General features: G+C 58.2%; 1 protein-coding gene across 1 annotated transcript in view; it reads left to right on the top strand.

Annotated features, from left to right (window-relative positions):
• Positions 1-1671: 1671 nt before the first annotated feature.
• The window catches only part of LOC309853924 (USP6 N-terminal-like protein), a gene marked incomplete at its 3' end in the record, with an annotated part of 48506 nt that continues 25924 nt past the window's right edge, over positions 1672-24253 (top strand). Inside the window, exons 1-2 of the mRNA XM_082712527.1 lie at positions 1672-1694; positions 2269-2354. The remainder of the gene's footprint in view (positions 1695-2268; positions 2355-24253) is intronic.

The raw sequence follows: 24253 nt of genomic DNA, 5'->3' as shown, positions 1-24253 counted from the left end.
ACCATGACGTGTTGACAACACCGTAGTACACAGGGACGACGAGGGGCTTCCTGTAGAAATCCTCATGGGTCCATGAAAGGCCATGATTCTGCCGTTCTAAGGAGGCGGCACCTCTGCAGACATGAGAGCGATTCCTCCCATGGTCTGCAATGTGTATTGAAAACCACTGATTTCTTAGTTATTTGAGAGAGAGAGAGAGAGAGAGAGAGAGCTGAGGTGGAAGGAGGGCAGAGGGAGAGGGAGAGAGACCCTGACGCGGACTCCCAGCAGCATCCAGGAACCAACACAGGGTCCATCTCTCCACCAGGCAGATCATGTCCTGAGCCAATATCTAGAGGGGGACCGTCACCCAACCAAGACCCCCAGGCACCCCTCCAATGTGCTCGAGGACAGAACGCACGCTGGCAATCCATGGGTTGGGAGCACATTCATAAACCTGTCTACGAAGCAGGGGGTTGCCTTAAGGGCCCCCGCATAGGAGCCAGGATAGTGTGAGGGTGCCAAACATTCCCTTCCCACCATGGGTGGTACCAGGACCCTCCTAGAGAGTGAGAGCTGCAGGGGGAAGGGCTCAGTGCAGACAGAACCCCGCTGACCCACACGGATGACACGGGACCCGCCGTGGAAGGAATGGTGGCGCCTCAGGGTTCCGCAGCTGCCTGGCGAGCACTGTGCTCTGTGTCCGCCGGCAGCTGGAGTCGCTCGCGCTCTCTGTTCCCGGCTCTGCCAAACGTTCACTGATGTGCTCCCCCCACGAACCCCGTGTAGACCACAGGCGCAGCCCCCACAGCGACAGGTCACAGGTGAGTGTGAGCTGCTCCTTTCGGGCCGCTGTGGGGCCTACAGGCTCAGGGGGACCAGCACAGGCCTCCAGGGCTGTGGCCGAGAATTCCAGACCCCAAGCGCAGTCCTTAAAACGGCGCGTCAGCCTTTCCACATCCCCCTGGAGGGTAGGCTGCACCCGCTGCCACCCGGTCCCAGCCTCATAGGCAAGGAGCCCACAAGCCCCTCCCTCCAGGGACCACAGAGTCTCTCCTGCTCTCCCCTCCGCCCCTCTTCGGACAATTCCCAAACCCCAGGCTGCCAGTTGGGGAGCCCGTTCAGACTCTTGCTGTCATGTATTCATGTGGGGACGTCACGCTCACAGGCTTTTCCCTGTTGTCCCATGAGCTTGTCACAACTCAGAGTCACATTCAACCCCCCCCCCAAGCCTGCAGGGACACTCGCTGGCCGGTCATTCCATCCAGCCTGGCACTGTCGGCCCCAGGCTCGGGGACGCCACCCCAGCTTCAGGTAAGCAATTCCCGGAGAAACCCAGACCTCCCTGTGCTCCTGGGTACAAGGTGTACGGGTGAAGTACCGTGGGGACTGTGGGGACCGAGGGTACTGTGCTCTCAGTGTGACCACGTGCCAGGGACGGTGGCTGGGAAGGGAGTCTGGAGGCAGGAGTGTCCCTGGGAGGCATTGCCCACGTGGGATCCGTCGACCCAGCACAGCCCTTGGAGCCCCAGGGTTCTCTCCACTCTGGGCTCAGACAGACTGGGGATCTGCCTGATGGGAACACACGCCTTGGTTCCCTGGAGGTTCTCATGCAGGGTCCCCTCGGGATGTTTTTAGTTGGCAGCACCATGAACCAGGACCTGGAGACACGGATGGCCTTGGAACGGGCCCACATCCTAGCCAATTACACCCAGGTGAGGCCCAGAGGGGACCTATCAACTCGCCGGACCCTCATTGCAGGGATGGGGCCCGAGCCGAGGATGGGCCCGTTCAGACCAGAAGAGGACAAGAGTCTTCGGGAACAAGTGCGACATGAGGGAGGGTCCCGGGCATGGGAAGCAGCTGAGGGTCCATCAGGGATCCTAGGTGTCCATCGTCGATGAATTCAAGGTGGGGATCGTAGACGGCAGGAGTTCGGGAGGCCCTGCTGGATTCCAGACAGCGGGTGCTCAGGAGATCCAGGTGGGGTCCTAGGCGTGTAGGAGCAGGTCTGGCCCCAAGGGAGACTTCAGCAGCGAGAGCATGAATGCCCCAGGCAGGGACCAGAGCCACAGTCCCGTAGAGGAGACCAAAGTGGGGCATCACGGACAGACGCAGGCACGCTGTCAGCCTGCTCCAGAGCCGAAAGGGCCTGGCTCTCATGCTGCCCCTTTTCGGAGGGTCCTCGGCTCCCTGAGGATGCAGGGGCAAGGGGAGCCATTCTGCTCCCTCCTTTCCCCCTGCCCCTAGCTCAGACGGGACCCCCACCACGGACCCTCTCTGTTTCAGGCACGCCCAGCGGGGTCTCCAGGGGACGCCCAGGAAGGTGCTGACCTCTCGCTGTGCAGGCTCACGGACCATCATGGCTTCCTGCAGTGAGTCCCGAGGCCTTCCTCCGTCTAGCTCAGGGGCAGAATGCATTGACAGGAACTTCTCTCTGTGGAGGCAGGACCCATGTCCCTAGCTCAGGGCCTGGCTCCCTGCAGCCCTCTGAGGCCCGACTCTGCTCTGGCTGGAGCTGGGTGAAGCGGGAGGCAGACTGAGATCATGGCAGGAATGGAGCTGGGACTTGGGCTGGGCCGCTGGGCACCCCAACAAGAGGCATACACGCCTGTTTCCGGGAGGCCCAGGGACTGCCTCCTGCATTCTGTCTCTATGTCCAGTCAGTTCAGTTCGGACTATAGAGGGTGAGGGGCTCTGGAATGCTGGCGTCCTTTCCGAAGGAGGGTGGTGTGGTCTGGGGCGAGGGCGGAGGGGTACCCCCAGTGACATCCCCAGGCTAGGACCGCCACAGCTCCCAAAGGCTTCTGGGGGATGGCAGGTTGATGCCAGGTACAAGGCCAGGTCAGGGAGGGGTGATGGGCAGCAGAGGGAGGGGCCGACATACCTGGGCGAGGGTCACGGAGAGGGACAGGAGGCTGTCCAGGAGGGGGGAACCAGGACAGGGGATGGCACAGTGGCCTTGCTACTAGGAATGGAGTCTGTTAGGTCGAGGGGCCCGGCGAGTCCTCACCGTGGCCAGAGATTCCACGTTCGGTCGCCACGCTACTCACAGGTCCTCAGACCCTGCTCACCGCCCAGTGATATAGGTGGGACGGTGGGGTCTTACCCGTGGCTCTGACAAGACTGGGGCCAGAGTGGCAGAAGTGACCAGCAAGAGGGGTGGAGTCGGGACAGCAGCGTGATGGACACAGTGAAGGAGTGGCAGGCCAGACACTGGGCACGTGGGCCCGGTGAGCCCGTGATGTCCTCAGACTGATGGTCACAGGGGCCACCCAGGCAGCAGTGACAGGACTAGGAGTGGCCCATCCCACTTTAGGAGCAGGTCCCTCCTGGGGGACAGCTGAGGGACACCAGCCCAGCCCACCTGGCAGCAACCACCTTCTCACGCCCCAGGCGGGATGCTGCTGCCCCCACCTGAGCCACAGGCAACTGGCAGCCCCAGCCCTCCACGGGGTCAGGCATCCCCTCCCGGGTCTTGGGGGCTCCAGGGTGGGGGGCCTGGTGCTCAGGACTGTTTCTCTTGCCTTCCAGGGAGAAGGAGCTGCCCGGCCTCAGCCCCCGAGAGGCCAAGGTACGAGCCTCTCCTGGGGCATGGGCAGGACACGGTGGGTGGGCATAGGGCCGGTGACGGCAGACCTAGTCCCCAAAGCTGTCCCAAGGGCTAGGTCACCAAAGTCCCTGTCCCAGGAATCCGCACGTGGCCAGGAACGCGCCTGAGCCCCGGTGACTCGGTCCGCGGGACGGCCCTTTGCCTCTCAATCCCCTCTGAGTCTGTTCCCAGCACAGTCTCGGCCCCCAGGGCTTCTGGACACTCTACATGGGCCGGTATCCCGCTCCGCGCAGCTTATCCGCTGCCCCCCTTCTCCTATTCCAGCAACATCGCCAGGAGACCCGCAGGGCCGACAAGTGGGTGAAAATGCTACGAAACTGGGACCACTAAGGGCCCAGTGAGAAGGTGGGTGCTGTGGGCCCGCAGATGGCATCAGTCCCATGGGGGTGGGGGGAAAGCCCCCTACCTCCCCAGACACTGACTCCACGGGAGTGCCCCTGTCTGGGGAGAGTCTTCTGGCAGAGCCCCAGCCTCCCCAGTTCCAAGCCGGCAGCAGAGGAAGCGACGGTTCAGGGCTCAGTGCCCTCCTCCTCATGGGAGACGGGGCCCAGCTCCAAGGAAACCGAGCCTCTCGGGGACGCCACGGAGCCAAGCCAAAAGCTTCCGGATGCCTCTTGCTCCCAGGCCTGGCAGGGCAGGCCTGGTTCTGGGTCCCAGCACTGCCTTCTCTCCTGCAGATGCGTCGGCGCCTCTATAAAGGGGTCCCTCCCCAGGTGAGGGGTCAGGTGTGGGCCCTGCTGCTCGATATTCCAAAGGTCAAGTCCACCCACCAGGGGCTGTACGAGGTAAGCTTTGCGCCCTCAGCAGAGAGGTGGCCCTTGGAGGAGGCCTGGGCAGGAGCCGAGGACACCCCGCAGGGAAATGCTAGTCAGGGTCCTGGCTGGAGCTCAGTCCTGAAGGACAGGGCTCCATATGGGGGAGGGGAAGACCCGAGGGCTGACCCTTGGTAGTGTCTTCGGACCCCAGGCCTGCCCACACGATCCCTGATGCAGGCATCCTGAGCACGGTGGATCCTGGGGGAGGGGGCCGCCTCAGAGACCACGAAAGGAAGGAGGTGTCCTCAGGACATGGCCCAAGGCGGCTCGGGACGCTCTCTCTCGGGGGCCGTCGGTGGCAGTTGGGGATCTGAGTGCTGATGCTGGCTCCTCCTCCCCGGTTCTGCCCCCAGAAAATGAAGGAGCAGGCCCAACTATCCTGCAAAGACATCAGACAAATCGACCTGGACGTGAACCGGACCTTCCGGAACCACATCATGTTCCGGGTCCGCTATGGCGTCAGGTGAGGCTGGGGGACAAGCAGGGCTCTGGGGGCACGGGAGCTCATTGGGGGATCCGGCGCGACCCAGGGGGCTTCTGGGTGGAGGACACAGGGTCGCTAAGGAGAGGTAGAGGAATGGCAGCAAATGTGGTCTCAGCCACATGGTGAACGTGGAAGGGAGGACCCAGGGGTCCCTACCCACACCCCGGGGCTGCTGCGATGGGGAGGGCATGGAGCCAGGGCCTGGCGGGGATCCATGTGAGCGGAACCCAAAGGTTGGCGTGGAGCACGTAGGAGGGGAGCCGAGCCAGAGTGTGGGGTCGTGGCAGGGGTCACTACGGGGAGCTGGGAGACTGGCAGCACAGACTCGGCCGGGCGAGGACACACATGGACGGACTAGGGGCACACGCTCAAGGGGACCGCCCGCTGGGTGTGTTTCTGCGTGGACTGGCATTGTATTTTCCACAGTGTACACTATAAAGATAGCCAGGACCGTGAACCGCCAAATACCACCCAGCCCCGCCCCCGGTCCCGTACTCACCAGCCCCATCCCCCTCTGCAAGTTTCCCCCGCCAAGTCTGGCTGAACCGCGGGTCCCCTGGAGCTGCACTCTGCTCGTGGGTGGTGGGGCTCCCAGGCGGCTCGGTCAGACAAAGCCACCCACCCTGCTCTCCCCATCCCCAGGCAGCGAGCCCTGTTCCACGTCCTCCTGGCCTATTCGGTCTACAACCCTGTGAGTGTCCCTGCCACCAGCACTCCTGCTCCGCAGGTGCCCTTTGTCTCCAGGATGCCTGAGCAGGCGGGACTCCTGGTTGGGACTCCAGTTCCCATGGGCACAGAGACACAAGCGAGGGACCCTACACCCTAGGACTGAGGCCGGGCTGGGGTGCAGACCTCAGTGCGGGAGAGGGAAGGCCCATGAGTCCCTGAGGGCTGGGTGCCTGTGGGCTCTGGCCTGCACCACGGTGGTGCTAACGATCAGGGCTGGGTCCTGAAGAGCCCGTGGGAGGATCGGGACCTGGGTGGGGAGGGCGGTTCCCTTGTCATGACCTTCCCCCAGCAAGGTGGCCCCATTCCATGGGGTCTGGCTCTTGCAGGTGGTGGGCTAATGTCAGGGGATGAGCGACATTGTTGGACTCCTCCTGATGTTCCTGGGTGAGGAAGACGCCTTCTGGGCCCTGGCCCAGCTGATGAGCTTGGAGACCCACGCCATGCACGGTAGGGGGCCTGCAGGGCACCTGGGCAGGAACTGCAACTCAGGACTTCCTCCCTGCAGGGCGGCAGAGCAGTGGGGCCACTGGGACCCAAAGCCAGCCCGCCTCCACACTCGCAAAGGGCACGGCCTCCTCAGGGCGATTGTAGCCATGGTCACTGGCCCCAGCGTTTGCAGACCGTTCTCGCCTTCCCACAGGGCCTTCAGCACCCTGTCTGGCAGCCAGCTTACCCGCAGGGTACCCCGGCAGGCCACGGTCAGACGAAGACCTGATGGTGGCATGACCCGCTCCCTGGACCCTCAGTCCAGCACCCAAGCCCAGGCCATCACCCTCCATGTGGGAGCCTCATTCTGCCCCTCAGGGCTGGTGACCCCCTTGTCCCTGCTGTAACCATCACAGGAACTGTGCTGGGTCTGACGAGCCTGGTGCTCAGCCGGGCCACCCACTCACCTGGGTCTCTGTGAGGAGGAGGGACCTCTGGCACGGCCCCCAGACCTGGACGGCTCTGCTGTGGTTGTGGACCAGCGGGCGCAGCCAGGGCTGGGAGGGCTATGGCCACACACTCCAGTCAGGGCATGGGAGCGGAGCCCCCTGGCAGAGTCACCCCCCACCGGGTGGGGGACAAGACTCTGATGGTGGGGGTGCCTGCGGCCTTCTCAGGGTTATTCGCTCCGGGATTCCCAAAGCTGGCCCGATTCCAGCGGCATCATGACATCATCATGAAGAAGGAGCTCAAAGGCCTGAAGAAACACCTCGTGAGTAGACGCTCCCCGGAGGACCAGCCCTCTCCGCCCAGGGCAGGGTTATGGGACCCACAGAACCCTGCCCATGCTGCCCAGAGCCCGGTGTCCTGCTCTGTCTCCTGCTGGGCCCAGGGTGCCCTCGGGGCTGAGTGGAGACAAGGGGTGTGTACACCTGGCTGCGCGGGTGGTGTGAGGCCACTGGCTGGGCCCCGAGCACCTTGTGTCCTTCTGCCAGGACGAGCAAGGGATGAGCGCGGGGCTGTACACCACCAAGTGGTTTCTCCAATGTTTCATCGGCCGGGTAAGACCCTCAGGCAAATCTGGTCCCTGACCTGCTCCTGGCCCCGGGCCCAGGGGAAGCCCGAGCTCAGCCTCACGATCCAGACCAGCCAGTCCCGACCACGAAGGCCCTGAGCCTGAGGCTCACGGTCCAGACGCATCCTGCAGCCTCGAACGGGGCCCCTGGAGGAGGTTCCGGGGACCGGCCCTGTCTGTCTCCGCCTCCCCAGGAAGGCCAGGTCAGCCTGGGAGCAGACGGGACCTCGGCCCATTCTGCGGCCAACCTGCAGTCCCGTCGGGGTTTGTGGGCACCGAGAGTGGGGCAGAGACTGTGGCCCCGCATTTCTGGGTGTCGTACTGGCCAGTCCGTTCCCGCCCAAGGTCGTCTAAAGCCCATCTTCCCCAGGAGGAGGACACCCACGGGACGGGTTGCAGATCCCCGTCCGTCGCAGCCAGGGAGACGGGATGGCAGGGGCAGGGCAGACGGGAGGCCTTCACGCAGGCTGAGAACCACTGGGCCTAACTGAGGCTGCTCCCCCAACACCCGCTCACCCGCAGACCCCAATCGCGATCACCCTGAAGCTCTGGGACACCTACATCCTGGTCAGAGAGCGCATCCTCACAGCTATGGCCTACACCGTCCTCAGGCTGCACCGCAGTAAGGGACCGCGCGGGAGCCCAGGTGTGTCTGATGCAGGTTTCGGGGACTGGGGAGATGGCCCACTCCTCCCAGGAATGAGGAGCAGGGCTGGCCTTGGTGGAGGGACACTGGCTGGCTGGTGGCTTGGGGGCTGCCCTGCAGAGTAGCAGGGGCCACTGGCCCTCTCCTGCGAGGCTCTGCCCGTGGTGCTCCTGGGAACAAAGGGACGCCCATCCGCTGTCCCCGGGCAGGATCCTAGGATGGTGGAGAGGCGCCCCTCTGCTCTGACTCACACCCATTGCCCAGAACCCCTCCTGAAGCTGCCCCTGGAAGGGCTACAGGACTTCCTTCAAGACACCCTGGCCCAGCCCTGGGCCCTGGAGGATGAGGCCGTCCTCAGACACCTTCGGGCCTCCATGGCCCATCTCCGACGGAGGAAGTGCGACCTGCCCCTGCCAGGTGTGCTCCGGTCCCCAGCCCCTCCCGCCTCACCCTCCTGGGGCAGCTCACAGTGGACCCAGTCCCCGGGGGCCCTCCTCTGTGTCTCTGTCCCTCTGTTCTTCTGCTCCAACCTCGGGGAACCCAGGCCCGGCCCGTGCATTGTGGTGCTCCCTGTGGGGGCAGGGCATGCGCAGCCTGGATTAACTGTGAGGGGCAGGCCGGGGTGGACACCCAGGGAGCCGGGAGCACAGCCTGGGGGCACAGCCTGCTAGGCACAAGCAGCCTACTGGAGACGCTGACCCAGTCTGCCTCTTTGCAGCCGGCCCTGAGGAGCTCCCCAAGATGCCCTTTGGCCAGGAGCCGGGGTCCCCAGCCCCAATGGCCCTCTTCCTCTCTCCTACCCTGGAGATGCTCTCCGGAGCAGACGGGCTGGCCTCCCCAGGCCCAGCCAGACACGCTGAGGAGCCGGGACCCCTTCCACGCCAGGCCATGATCAAGGCCGAGCAGCCGCTGCGGGAGGGAAGGTCTACGCAGCCCTTGGCTGCAACCCTACGGCCGGGAGCCCCTGGCACCCCAGTCTGTCGCGGCAGCCCCGGCAGCAATGCAGTTCCCTCCCCAACCTCCGAGGACACCAGGGGGATATGTGCAGCGGGCCTGTGGACATGGCCTTGAGGCCACAACCGTGGGCCCCTTTTCCTTCAGCCACTACCAGAGCCACACCTGTGGCCACAACCCAGTCCAGGCCCCAAAATGTTTCTGGGTCTCCTGGGATGAGGTCTCCCCAGCCCAGGAAGGAGGACGCTGTAGGGCCCGGGACACCATTCCTGCCCTGGGGCCTCCGCAGCCCCTACCCCTGTGTGCGCTTAGACCGGCCCAGCCGAGACACCTGCAGGCCAGTGCAGAGCCCGCAGCCCCGGAGCCCTGCACATGCCTGGGCCCCGCTGACCGCCTCCTCGATGCACAACGTCGATTCCCCAAGGCCTCTGGAGAAGAGCTTGGGGGCTGAGAGGCTCTGGGCAGCCAGCACGGTGCCCTGCCTCCTCACTCTGGACTTTTTAGAAGATCGCACCCCCGCCAGGAGGTACAAGTCACTGACCTAGAGGGACCTCTGCTGGCCTGACCCCAGGCCCGGGGGAGCAGAGACGACACAAGCTCCCCACCCCCACAAAGACCAGAAGGAGAACTGAGGGGTCTGAGGCCTCATGGCCTTGGGCAGTCCTGAGTTCTGACCCAAAGCTGATGAAGTCCATGAAGAACACACTGTGTCTGCGTGGGGACTGGGTGTGCCCCACGGGTGCACGACTCCCACCAAAGGTCACCCCAGCCTGGGCGCACAAGGAAGTGCAGTGGGCTCCGCCCTCCCCTCCCCCTCAGGAGGAGGCAAGGGCCACCAGAGCCCAGGACTCCAGCGATCACCTGGCAGCCACGGGGCAGTGGCCGAGGCCAGGCAGACGTGTCAGGACCCAGTCCGGAACCCCGACGCTGCATCCCAGCTCAGGTCATCATCCTAGCACCTGCCTCTCAAAACCCCAAGCTCGGGAAACATTCTGACACCTGCACTCAGCACAAGTGGAAGCGACAAGTGGAGGACACCAGCGCTCAAGCCTCCGTGCAATTTCCTCCTGTCCCTGAAGGAGAAGCAGGTCTCTGTTCCCAGGGGAAGGCTGGCACCCATGGTTCTGAGCCCTTCTTGACTGCTGACATTCAATAAAGTGTTGTCGTGGTAGACACAAAGCCGGCCTGACTTATGGAGCCCAGACTCTCTGCGAGACGCGCCAGACAGACACTCAGACAGAAGAGGGTGGCTCGGCCCAGGCCGCCTCCCCAGTCCCGGCAGGGCTCCCCGCAGAGGGGCCTCCAGGCAGACAACGGTGAGGGACCCGGGGCCCTACCCATCTCGGTTTGACGCCACCATCCAGACCCTGAAATAATACACTGCGACCCAGCCTGTGCCCAAAGGGCCAGGATGGGGCTGGCAGCAGAGTGACTGCAAGGTGCCGCTGGCCTCAGGTCACCACAGTCTGTGCAAAGCTCGTCCTCCTTCCCTCTGCCCACCCAGGCTCCCACACAAGGAGCGCCGGGCTCTGCTCACTCTGCAGCCTCAGGCCTGCGTCCACCACGCAGCTCAATCCTCAGGAGGTGCTGCCCACACCCACACACACAGTGCGGGCCCGGGGTCTGGCCCCTGGCTTGAACACCCATGTCCAACTCCCTTCCGACCTACCGACCTTGTCCGCACAGGACCACGAAAGGGACAGGGACAACAAGGGCCCACAGGGCTCTCCCGGGACCTAGGGACCAGGGCCCCAAGGTCGCTGCTCGGGTCTGTCTCAGGGCAGCTCTGTCCAGGGACATTCCACTCTCCCTGGAGCTTGGTCAGCCCAGACTCTGAGCCCCGCACTTCTCTATCATTCCGCCATCCGGGGACACTTACAGCGCTAGGGGCCGCTGGGTCCCGGGGTCCCGGAGTGGTGTCAGAGAGGGTCCTAGAGATGGAGTCAGAGACAGTGTGGCTGCCCTGTGGCCGAGGAGAGGGGGCAGGGAGCCCTGCTTGCTGGCAGGGGTGGGGTGGGGCGGGGCGGTGCAGGTCCCTGCCTTGCAGTGTGGTTTGGAGCTGGCTCACCTGGCCCATCTTGGTCAAGATCTCCATGGAGGGGATGCCACAGCTGTAGGTGAGGTCTTGTCCTGCCTGTAATTTTTTTTTTTTTTTTTGATGGGGTCTTTGTACAGTTTGGGGATCAAGGTAAAGTTGGCTTCATAAAATGAGTTTGGTAGATTTCCTTCCATTTCTATTTTTTGGAACACTTTCAGGAGAGTAGGAATTAATTCTTCTTTAAATGTTTGGTAGAGTTCCCCAGGGAGTCGTCTGGCCCTGGGCTCCTGTTTGTTTGGAGATCTCCATCTCCTTACTGGTTACGGGTCTCTGCAGGTTTTCTGTTTCTTCCTGGCTCAGTTGTGGTAGTTTCTATGTCGCTAAGAATGCATCCATTTCTTCCAGCTTGTCTCATTGGTGGCGTAGCGTTGCTCACAATATGTTCTTAGAATGGTTTGTATTTCTTTGGTGTTGGTTGTGATCTTTCCGCATTCATTCATGATTTTATTAATTTGGGTCCTTTCTCACTTCTTCTGGGTAAGTCTGGCAGGGGTTTATCAATCTTACTAATTCTTTCAAAGAACAAGCTCCTAGTTTTGTTGACTTGTTCTATTGTTTTGTTTTGTTTTGGTTTTGGTCTCTATTTCCTTGTTGTCTGCTCTGATCTTGATTATTTATCTTCTCCTGCTGGGTTGAGGTTATCTTTTCTGTTCTTTCTCCAGCACCTTGAGGTGTAGGGTGAGGTTGTATATTGGGGACCTTACCTGTTTCTTGACAAAGGCTTGTATTGCACTATACTGTCCTCTCAGGACCGCCTTTGCTGTGTCCCAGAGGTTTTAAACACTTGTGTTTTCATTTTCATTTGTTTCCATGAAATTTTTTAAATTCTTTACGTTCCCGGTTGACCCATTCATTCTTACTAAAGGATGGTCTTTAGCCTCTAGTGTTTGAGTTCATTCCAACGTTGCTCTTGTGGTTGAAATCTAGTTTCAGAATATTACTGTCTAAAACTATGCAAGGGATGACCCCAGTCCCTTGGTACTGGTTGAGACCTGATTGGTGACCCAGGATGTGATCTATTCTGGAGAAGGTTCCATGTGCCCTAGAGAAGAATGTGTACGCTGCTGCTTTGGGATGGAATGTTCTGAATATATCTGTGATGTCCATCTGGTCCAGGGTGTCATTGAACGCCTTTATTTCTTTGTTCATCTTTGGCTTAGATGATCTATCCATTTCCCTGAGAGGGGTGTTAAAGTCCCGTACTGCTATCCTTTATTGTCAGTATGTTTCTTTGATAGTGTTCTTCATTGATGTGTATAGTTGGCTGCTCCCCTGCTAGGGGCACAGATATTTAAAATAGGGAGATCTTCTTGTTGGACAGACCCTTTGAGTAGGATAGAGTGTCCTTCCCTCATCTCTCGTTATAGTCTTTGGTTGAAAATCTAATTTATCTGACATAAGGATTGCCACCCCAGCTTCCTTTTGATGTCTATTAGCAGGGTAAATTGCTTCCTACCCCCTCACTATAACTCTCCAGGTGTCTTGGGGTCGAAAATGAGTTTCTTGCAGACCACCTACTGATGGATCTTATTTTTTTAATCCGTTCTGGTACTTTGTGTCTTTTGGTTGGGGCACTGAGCCCATTTACATTCAGGGTAACTATTAAGAGAGATGAATTTTGTGCCATTGGATTTCCTGTATGCTGACTGTTACTGTATATTGTCTCTGTTCCTTTCTGGTCTGTTCAATTTAGGCTCTGTTTTGCTCAGAGGACCCCTTTCAATATTTCCTGTATGGCTGGTTTGGTGTTTGCAAATCCATTTAGTTTCTGTTTGTCCCAGAAGCTTGTTATCTCTCCTTCTCCCACAGCCCATTCCATGTTAAGATGGAATATATTTTTACAAAATAACTCCATTTGCTTTTCAGAGGGACTTTGAGAGTGGTGCCTGGGTGGCTAAGTGGGTTGAGCATCGGCCTTCAGCTCACGTCTTGATCCCAGGGTTCCCTGCTCAGTGCAGGGCCTGCTTCTCCTCCTCCCTCTGCCACAACTCCTGCTTGTTCTCTCTCTCTCTGTCAAAGAAATACATAAAATCTTTTTAAAAATGAAAGGGAATTGAGTGAGAAGAATGTCTCATTCTGTGTCTTTGCAAATGTCTTCATACTTGGTGTAACTGGAGAGACCTTGGCCTTCACACCCGTGTCTATATATTGGGGAGAGGGCTAGGTGGGTGGGGGTAGCCCCGTACCCCATTTCCCTGTTTAGAGGGTTCCAAATAGAGATTGTCAACTGAGAACGGTGCAGCCCACCAGGACGTGGGTGTGGCCACCAAGGGGCGGGGACGGAGGAACAGGCTCCTCAGGCTCACCTGGACAGGTAGAGACCATGGGGTCCCTTCCTGCCCTCTGTCCCTGAGCCAGGTAAAGAGGGCCCCAGTGTAGGCAGGAGAGACCAGGCATGGGGTTTGGACCTCGGGGGGAAGAGAAGTTATTAGTCATATTCTGTACTTTCTATATTTCATGATGCTTTGACTCTCAGGGCCTTGCACACCTGGAGACGTTCTGTTCCTCCCAGGGTCATCCAGTTCCCAGAAGCACAAAACAAGTATCCTGCAACTCCCTGTGGAGATGCAAACCACCCATGTCTCTCATCTGCTTTCTTTCATGAAACCCCTGTAGTTTGGAACACTCTCCCCACCACCTCGCTAGGGCTGGGTACCAGAAAACTAGGGACCAGCAGTATAGCCCTGAGATCATGGAAATGATTCATCTCCTAGGATAAAGCTCCTACAATCATCAAGACATCAAGGTCATGGAAGCTATTTAAACACTAACAAGCTTTTCCAGAGGTGGACACAGAAGCCTTCCTATTGCGTGCTTATGTTTGTATGAAATGTCCAAAACAGGCAAATCGATAGACACAGAAAGGAGATTCGTTGATGCTTGAGGCTGACAGCAGGGAGAGACTGAGATTGGGACTGACAGCTAAAGGGTCCAGGTTTCTCTCTGGGGTGACACTCATGCTCCACTGATGGTAGTCTCTGTCTCATAACTCTGGGACTGGGACTGCACCAAAAACCCCTGAATTGGACCCTCCCAATGGGTGAATTATACGATATGGTAAATACTATATCAAGAAAGAGGTCGCCAAAATATTAATCAAAGTCATTCCAGACATGAATAGAATAAAAGACAAAACTCATAGGATCATCTCAATAGATGATAAAATTTGATAAAATTCAATCTCAGTGGATGATAAAAGCCCTCAGCAAACTCAATATCGAATGGACCTTTCTTCATCTGATATGAAAACCTACAGCCATCATGCTTCATTGGAACCCTTACTATTTGGTGGGGCTCCTGGGTGGCCCAGTGGGTTAGGCCTCTGCCTTTGGCTCAGGTCATGATCCCAGGGTCCTCGGATTGAGCACCGCATCGGACACCCTGCTTTGCGGGGAGCCTGCTTCCCCCACCCCCTTCCTGCCCCTCTCTCTACTTGGGATCTCTGTCTGTTAAAATTTTTTAAAAATCTTTAAAATAAAAAAAAACTTTCTCCTTGAGTTAATGATCAACACAAGATTGCCGCATTCTGCATTTCTTAGAAAGGCTGACAAGCACAGGAGAGAACAAGAAAGAGAGGCGTAAAGATGGCAGGGATAAAGCAAACTCATGACATGCAGAAAACCTGACCCTACGTGCAAAAGCTCCAAACCTGGTCAAAGGATCTGTTATCGCGAACATGTGGATGGAGCAAGGTCCCTGGATATTCTCCATAGACAACCGCAACGTGAAGTTTAGAAGGAACTTTGTTTATAATACGAAGGAGTAAATTCTGAAACAATCCAATACTTTGGGACAAACCCGTTGGAAGACTTGAAGGATCTCGACACCCAACCTACAAGACCTTGGTGCGGGAAAGTACAGAAGAGCTGGGCGCCCAGAGGAGCACGCCGCCGCCAAGGATGGGGAGAGGGGATAACCCGCGGACGCCCGTGGATTCTCCCTCCCCCACCCCATGCGGTTCTGCAGGCAACAAGGCGGGGTTCTGGATGGCTCTGTCCGGGGAGGGGGCCTCTCCTGAGGAGCTGCAGGTCTCGGTGTGGCCAAGGGGCCATTGTTTCATGGTGGGCCTCTGTTCACGGGTTTCTCCCATTCACAAGGAAGAAAAGGAAATGAAGCAGATAGAAAGCCCACGTTGGGGAAGTTCCCCGAGGATGGGAGAAAGGGAGGGAAGGGCAGGGATGTATATACGAGAAGGGATAGGTCATTAAAAAGAAGCACAGAAAAACTCATTTTTTCACTGAGCTTGACGTTAATGACCCCCAGAAGCTACTCGTTTGCCATGTTCAGGGCTTTGTGACATCAGAGAGGAAACACACCTGCCCAGACACACAGGTTTTCCCCGCCCAAGTTCGATGCTCTGGAAGGAGGCTCTGTGCAGGGGGGGGAGGGGTCGGTGCCCCAGGGTGACCTGTCCTGATGGCTGATGGTGGGAAAGCCAGACACAGCGGCTGGAGAATGAGAGCCAGCAGCAGAGACGGCTTGACCCTCAGGCCCCAGAGAATTTCCTGGGGGAACCGTGAGCCGCGGGAGGCACAAAGAGATAGCAGTCTTCCCAGGGGGACCCCCAGCGGGTGTGACACAAGGCGGGTCTGGGGTTCCTGGAAGGCTCCAAGCAGTGGAGCCAGAGGAGCGGCTCTCCCTGGTCCAGCTCCCAAACCCGGCAGCCGCCACTGCCACACCCTGTCCTCATGCACAGAACCCCCGGGGGCCCAGCCGCTCTGAGAGTGGGTGCAGAAGCTACAGGCTCCGAGCGGCCCTTCCCTTAGGGCCATCGCCTCATGGGACCCTTCGTTGTTTCCCATGTCCTTGGAATGCCCCCAAAGTTCCAGGAAACACAGCCGTGTACTTGAAAGGATGTTTCTCTCTCTTTTTTTTTTTTTTTAAAGAACTTTCCATTGTTTTACAACTAAAGCTTTTGTCAACATTTCTGGCTCACCGCTTAGCATTTCCAGAACTGAACATCCACGCCAGTGTCTGGGGGCACTTCAGAAACATCAGCCTGCCGTCTCCAAGGGCCAGCTCTCGGCGAGGCCATTTAGGACAGCTTCTCCCTAGGCGTGTGAAGACTGGAGTCTGAGAGGACACGCCACTTCTGGGGTCGCATCTGTGGCCCGGCCCCCCGCTGGCTTCTTGGGACACTGGAAGGCCACGGGGCTGACAAGGGGCAGAAACCAAGGCCCACCACCCACCCACTGTGTCTGAATGTCACACCAGGATGCAAAGGGGAAATAGCTCCTCAAGACACAGGGATTCTTTTGTTGCTTGACGGCAACGTGGCAGGAGCAGGTTCTCACACCTGGCACAGAGACTCCACTGTGCAGTGGAGGGTGTGTTCACCTGGGTCCCCCTTGAGAGCAAACCCTGAGACAAGGAACTGGGTGGGAGAAGTTTATCTGGGAGTAGGTCCCTGGAGGCAGGTAGAGGGGGAAGGGCTGCGAGTCAACAAGATGGCGGCATGGGGGAGGTTGAGTGGCCACCGCGTGTGCAGCTAGGACGGACCCACCAGAACCTTCGAAAGTCTCTCAGAGCTGTCCACCCAAGGTGGGACAGAGAAGGGGACTTATTCACCAACTAACCATCTGTCCCTCGAGCACCCCCTGCGGGGCATTAACCCTCCCTAACCCAAGCACGAAGGCTGTCTACGTGTGCCCACGGGCTCCTTCCTGCTTCCCAAGTCATGGTCTCAGAGAAGCACAAACAGGAGGCTGGGCAGATTCCATAAAGACTCAGTTTGCACCTGGGACCAGCTGTGATGGCGGGAAGATGGGGGCATGAGAGGCGTCTGAGCCCGTCCACCCCTGCACTAGTCAGAGCCACCAGAACTCCATAAGAAGGGTGGCTAGAGCCAACACTTCACAGAAGCAGCCAAAGGGACACTTGTCTGCGTGGCTGAAGACTTTCCGCGGTGCCTAGGGCCCACTCCCCAAGGCTATAATGAATATTCGTCATCTGTCATCCACCATTCTGTGTGTCTCTGTCTAGTGGCTGCTTCCCCAGGAGGGTGACCCAAACCTTCATCGTTGGGAAGTCTGAGCCCGTCCTGACCCGTGACGGCTGGGTCTCCCAACCATGCTATGTGCCACTGCCCAAGTCCACGTTCCTCCTTATCGCAGACCACGTCTTCTTCCGCACAATGCGGACCCCATGCCCGTAGCTCTGTCCACCTCACGAACGTCCCCTCCCTGCTGTCCTTTGTAGACACCCCCCTCATAGGGCTATGCTGGGACGGCCGTTCATGCTATGCTCCGACCAACATGTCAGCCCACCCATAAGGTACCCACGTCGTCCCCCTCCACGCTGTAGCCCCTGGGAACCGCCTTCACGTCTTTAAGAGTGAGCTACCATATGCCTTCTTTGATGTGGAGGTCTGAGCCGCCTGATCCTAATGCCGGGACCCACTGGGCCTGCTCTTGCCCAACCCCTAAGCAACGCATCGGCTGAGGACAGATTTCTGCCTGCCTGGCTGACATTAGGACTCAGGAAGTCTAGCAAACCCCAGGTCCGGGTGGGCCCCTCAGAAGACACACATGGGCAGAGATACAGTCCATTGTGGTCTCATGAGACAGGCACCGTCGCCCAGACTCGTCCAGTGCAAGTGCTCCGTATCCTTCCCGCACCCTCAGGATCATGGGGTCAGCTCACTCTGCTTATCCAGTCCGGTGACTGCCACCTCATTCAGGGAGAACCGCTGGGTTCTGACCATGTGGACACTCCCGTGACCTCTCCATCTAGGTTGTCCAGCTTGAGAGCAGAGGCCAGCAGGACATGGACGGGGTAGACTGACGCCACTCCTGCACAGAGGGTCCCTCCCGCGAGGCTGCCGTGTGCTACATGGGCCTCACTGTGGACCGTGGTTGGGGGCCCAGCCACCTGGGCTGGAAGACCACACCAGCCTCTTGTTTCCTATCTCACGGGAGAGGGATCTCTCCATTTGAGTGCCTTCAAGAAAGGCTCCAATAAAGAGAATGTCGTTTCTGGGAGCAGACTCTACATATGTGGTGGGACGAAGAGCCTCCCTTGTCCATCCCCTCCAAGTCCCTCTCGGTTCCACAAATCCTCTCTCTGGGCCATAAGCACCAGGGGATCACAGCCTCCCTGCAGCAGAGTGAAGCTGAGATGGGGTGGGCCTCACACACTCTCAGTCCCCCCACCCAGTGCTGGGGAGGGGGCAGTCAGGGGTCTCTGCTGCTCTCCCTGCCCAGATGCATTCCCTAAGAAAAGAAACTTGTAAGCAAGGAGAGGAATTTATTGGTTAACATGGAGGATAGTACAGGGCTCTGACTGGCTTCTGGTCTGGCTGGATCCAGGGGATGCCCCTGTCCTTAGAACTTGGGCCTCTCCACCCCCTCCCCTGCTCAGCTCCTCTGCCTCTGCTGGCTCCCTTCATGACCACATCAGGGCCCTATGGCCTCTGCCTTGCCAAGTCCCTGGTTTGAATCCAGCAAGAAATCAGTGCCTGTGTCTCCTTGCTGGGTCATAACTCCCATCCCTGAACCAGTTAGCTGCAGCCCGGGGGCACCCCACAGAGGACCAGGAGGTGTCTGAGAGGCAGGAAGAGTGGAAGGTGAGTCCCCAAGCAGCACACAGCCCTCCCACACGCCCTGGTCCAGGCACGGGCTCTGGGCGGGCTCACCCTCCTATCCCAGGAGGACTCTCCTCAGGGTGCAGCCACAGGCACTGGACCGGCCAAGCCTGCACTGAACCTTCCCCTCAGCTTCCCACAGTGACAGCAAGGCTCCCACAACATGAATCAGGTTGTGCCCGAGATGTAGGCCCAAGCAGAGGGACACGCTTCTCTCCTTCTCCAAAGACTGCCCCCATAAGAAGGAGTTTTTCCTGATGGACAAACGGACAAGGCAAATGACGATTCAGTTTCCCACCAACCCACAAGGGGCCATGACCGCCATGATGGACGGGAAGAGCAGGTGGATAGCAGTGTCCACTCTCAGAGCCACTCTCCTAATCCCTGGAATCAGTGACTATATTAGGTTGGCAAGAGGGAATGAAGGTTGCGTATCAGCTGGGCATGAAAGAGGGAGGTGGTCCTGAATTGCCCAGGTGGGCCCTCCATGGAAACACGGGGTCCTTGTAAGGACGAGGCTTCGAAGGACGGGATCATGGCAACTGAGGCTCAAGTCATGTATTGTTGGCTTTGAAGACGGTGGACTCCAGGAGACCGGGGATGCTGGCAACCTCCAGAGGCTATTGATAAGGCAAGGGAACACGTCCGCCCCTAGAGCCTCCAGAAAGAACGCAGGCCTCCCGGGGAACGTAGCCTAGTGAGACCTCGCACAGATCGGGGGCCTCCAGGACTGCAAGGTGACAACAAAGTGACAAATGGGAATTGTTTGAGGCAGCTAACCCTGGCGGGAATTCTCTACGGGGCATGGGATCCTCACCGTGACTCTCCTGCTGCTAGAAGGCTTGGGCTTCTGCCTTTGGACGCCATATTTCTGAGCTTTCCCTCCCACGATTCCCAGCATTCCTTAGTTTGTCCCTTGGACTTCTTCAGCCCCTCTCCTTTCTTCTTCCCTGGAGGAAGACACCTCCATGGCCAGTGTCTTCCAGGACGCTCTCCTTGGCATTCTGTTCTTTTCTCTTTAAACCATGTCCCTGTGTTCCGACCTCATCTGGTCCCAGAGCTTCCTGTCCTTTCCTCCGTCCCCAAAGGACACACCATTTGTCCCCAACCTACTTATCAGAATGCCTAAGGGTAACACCAAGAAGACGCCCACCCCTGCCCAAAAGTGTGCTCCTCGCGGCTCGGCTGTTGCAGCCAAAAGCAGGCACAGATGACACGTGATGAGTGAAAACCTCATTCACTAAACCTGATATTTGAATTTCATGTAATTTTCACTGTCAAGGGTTATTATTTTTTTTGTAATGTCTAGCCATTTATTTATTTATTTTATTTTAAACCTAGCCGTTTTTTTTTTTAAATTATTTATTTATTTATTTGACAGACAGAGATCACAAGCAGGAGAGATGCAGGCAGAGAGAGTGAGAGGAGGAAGCAGGCTCCCTGCTGAAGCAGAAAGCCCGATGCGGGGCTCAATCCCAGGACCCCGGGATCATGACCTGAGCCGAAGCAGAGGCTTTAACCCACTGAGCCACCCAGGTGCCCCAAAGTCTAGCCATTTAACAATGGAAAAGCATTCTTGGCTCACGGTTCTACAGAAACAAATCAGGGCAGGATTTGGTAGACTGCCAAAAGAAGTCCATGTGACAGGTGGTGCCCATGAAGTACCTCAGGCATTTTCCCAAGCACACAGAGATCGGAACACCCAGGGACAAGCTTTGCTGAAGGGAGATGGATCACAGGACGCGGCGAGTCCAGACCCGGGGCCAGAGGCAGGCAGCAGGGTGTCAGGGCTCCTGAAGGTATCTGTCCCCGGCTCCTGCTCCTGTGACTGTACCATTAGAGGTCAGCTATCCCGGGCCATCGGCCGACATTTTTAAACTCTATTTTTATTTGAGAGAGAGAGCATGAGTGAGAGGGGCAGAGGGAGATGGTGAGAGGATGTCAGCAGACGCCAGGGTGAGCGTGAATCTCAAAGCAGCGCTGGACTCCACAACCCTGAGATCACGAGCTGAGCTTAAACCATGAGTCAGAGGCCCCCTAGGCTGAGCCCCCCAGCCACCCCCGATGTGTTGGGAAGACAGCGGTCACGGAGGCCGCATGCATGTGACCTGAGTCTCCTGCAGCTCAAGAGAGGCATGCCCCTCTACTTCCCAGGTCTGGTCCTGCCCTCCATGAAGACAACCCTGAACACTGGGACCCTGGCTGAGCCTCACCCGCCCCACTCACACTGCCCTGTGGGGTTCAACGAGGATGCCACAGACATTCATCTGCAAGACACCATGAAGTTGTCCAGAGCAAAGCCTGGTTCAGAAAGAGAGCTCAAGCCCAAACCCTGAGGGCTCCAGCATTGCTCCAGGAACCAAATGATCAGTCTGGACAGGCTAAGGCTTACACCCACAGCACGACGGGCCTTGCAACGGGGAGGGAGAGACGGATGACGAAGGCAGGCATCCCCTTAGCAGAGGGGATGCTCTGCTTCACTCTAATATGTAGAGAATTTTCCGTTTCCCATAAAGAGGGCACCAAGGAGCAGAGGCCAATCTGGCCCAAGACCAAGGTGGGAGGAGGTCCGAAGCACAAGGTCAGGACAAGGGAGACCGGTGCTCGAGTCCACACACCTTGTGTCCCCCATGAGACCCAACCCAATGAGCCCACGGTCTCGGGGAAGCTTCATTGTGCGTCGTGCCTCTTTTGGCCCCACAGAAGTGATCGGGAGACCCGAAGCCCAGCCTGGGAGAGTCCGTGGGCTACAGCTCACGCCCCAAAACTCAGTCCTCACTGGAAAATGAAAGGAGCATTAAAAAATTTATGGAAACGAAAAGGACAACAGATTTCTTCAAACACTTGGGATGCAGCAAGGACCACCCTCACAGGGAAGTGCAGAGGGATACAAGGTTTTCAGAAGAAATAAAGAAAGTCTCAAATATACAACCTCACCTTCCACCTAAAGGAGCCAGAGAAAGAAGCGCAAATCAACCTGAATTCCAGCAGGACAGAGAATTCATAAAGATTAGAACAAACATCAATAAACAGAAACCAAAAGAACAGAACAACAGACAACGAAGCCAAGAGCTGATTCCTTGAAGAACTCATACGACCAATAGAACCGTAGCCAGATGTACCAAAAAGGCAAGAAGAGGACCTACATCGATAAAATCATGATGGAGAGACAAGAGTTCACAACCGATGTCAAAGAAATACAAGCAATCCTACGAACATAAGATGAGCAACAATTGGCCAACAATGAGGCAATCTGGAAGAAATGGAGGCACCCCTAGAAACAGTGAAACGACCAAAACTGAAAGCAAAGAAGAAAGAGAAAACCTGAACAGAACCACAACCACCAAAAGAAAAATGAAAACGAGGGAGCACACCTCTTGCAATAAGTGGGAGATGCCACCACCCAGGCTTCGTCAGACCGTGTGCTGCCAGAGGGACCCGGCAGGAAAGGTGGCAGCCAGACAGGAGGTTCAAGACCCCTTGGGAATGGGACAATGATCTGCAAACGCTAGGGCCAGTGGCCATGGCTACAGACGCCCTGAGGAGGCCGTGCCTTTTGCCAGTGGGGAGGCGGGCTGGCTGGGGGTCCCAGGCTGCCCCTCTGCTGCGGCCGCCCTGCAGGGAGGGAGTCCTGAGTTCCAGGTCCTGCCCAGATGCCCTGCAGGCCCCTACCGTGCATGGCATGGGTCTCCTAGCTCATCAGCCAGGTCAGGGCCCAGAAGGCATCTTCCTCACCCAGGAACATCAGGAGGAGTCCCACAATGTCGCTCATCCCCAGACAGTAGCCCACCTCCTGCAAGAGCCAGACCCCATGGAATGGGGCCACCTTGCTGGGGGGAAGTCAAGACATGGATAACCACCCTCCCCACCCAGGTCCCAATCCTCCCACCGGCTCTTCAGGACCCAGCCGTGAGCCATAGCACCACAGATGTGCAGGCCAGAGCCACCGGGTACCCAGTGTTCAGGGACTCAGGGGTCATCCATCCCCCTCACTGAGGTTGGCATCCTAGCCCGGTGTCAGTCCTAGGGTGCTGGGCCCCTCGCTTGCTTCTCTGGCACGGTGAGAACTGGAGTCCCAACTAGGGGTCCACCCTGCTCAGGAATCCTGGAGACAAAGGGCACCTGCAGGGCAGGAGGGCTGGCAGCAGGGACACTCACGGGGTAGTACACCAATAGGCTCAGAAGACATGGAACATGGCTTGCTGCCTGGGGACATGGAGAGCAGGGTGGGTGGCTCTTGTCTGACCAAACTGCATGAGAGCCCCCGAGGAGCAGAGTGCAGCCCCAGGGGACCTTGGTCATCAGCGAGGCACAGGGGATGGACACTTGCGGCGGGGGATGCAGGTGGTGAGCACGGGGCCCGGGGCGGGGCCCGGTGGCATTTGGGGATTCATGGTCCTGGCTATCGTTATAAACAGTGTCCACTGTAGAAAATACAATGCCAGTCCACGCAGAAAAACACCCAGCGGGCTGTCCCCTTGACTGTGAGCCCCTTATTCGTCCATGTGTGTCCTCACCCAGCCGAGTCTGTGCTGCCAGGCCCCCAGCTCCCCATAGTTCTCCCACCCACGAACCCACCCCAGCCTGGCTCCCCTATACCAGCTCCACGCCTACTTTATGGGTCTGCTCACATGGCATCCCTGAGATCCCTGGCCTGGAGCCCTCCCCATCACGGCAACCCCAGGGGGGAAGGAAGTGACCCCTGGGTCCTCTCGCTCATGTTCACCATGTGGCTGGACCATGTTTGCTGCTATTCCTTCCCTCTCCTCAGTGACCTCGTGTCCCCCACACAGAATCCGCTAGGTCACACCTGACCCTCCGAAGAACTCCTGTGCCCCCAGAGCCCTGCTTGTCCCCGAGCCTCACCTGATGCCATAGCGTTCTGCCAACATGATGTGGTTCCGGAAGGTCCGGTTCACATCCAGGTCGATTTGCCTGATATCCTTGGAGGAGAGCTGGACCCGATCCTTCATTTTCTGGGGGCAGAACCAGGGAGGAGGAACCAGCATCAGAGCACAGAACCCCAACTGCCACCAACTGTCCCTGAAGCAGGGAGCATCCCGAGCCGCCTCGAGACTTGTCCTGAGGACATATCCTTCCATCCCTGGTCTCTGAGGTGAGGCCCCCACAGGAGCCCATCCTGCCTGGGACACCTGCATCAGGGATCATACTCGGCAGCCCTGGAAGCCCAGGACACACCCGAGGGTCAGCCCGCGGGTCTTCCCCTCCTCCGCACCGAGCCCAGTCCTCCTGGGCCCCGAGCCCGCCTCTCCCCACAGGGTGGCCTCAGCTCCTACCCAGGTCTCCTCCAAGGGCCACGTCTCCACTTAGGGCGCAAGGCCTTAATTCGTAGAGCCCCTGTTGGGTGGACTTCACCTTCTCAATATGGAGAAGGAGGGCCCACACCTGACCCCTGACCTGGCGAGGGACCCCTTGTTACACTCGAGGATGCATCTGAAGGAATCAAGGCAGTGCTGCGACCCAGAACTAGGGCTGCCCCACTGAGCCCGGGGATCGCGAGGCATCTGGAAGCTTCTGGTTTTGGGTCTCGGGGCATCCCCGGAGAGGCTGGGTCTCCCTCTAACTAGGCCCCTCTGCCACGAAGAGGAGGGGACTGGGGCCCTGACCCATTGCTCCCTCCGTCGCCCGCTTGGGCCTGGAGAGGCTTGGCTCTGCCAGCAGACTCACCCCAGACAGGGGCACTCCCATGATGTCGGGGTCCGGGGGAGGCACAGGCTTTACCCTCAACGCCAATAAGCCACAAGCTTTCTGTGGGCACAAGGCACCCACCTTCTCGCTGGGCCGCAGTGGTCACAGTGGCATAGCATCTTTGCCCACTTGTCGGCCATTCC

Source organism: Mustela nivalis (genome assembly GCF_964662115.1).
Source record: "Mustela nivalis genome assembly, chromosome: 18".
NCBI lineage: Eukaryota > Metazoa > Chordata > Mammalia > Carnivora > Mustelidae > Mustela > Mustela nivalis.
This window is presented reverse-complemented; position numbering and strand designations above follow the sequence as displayed.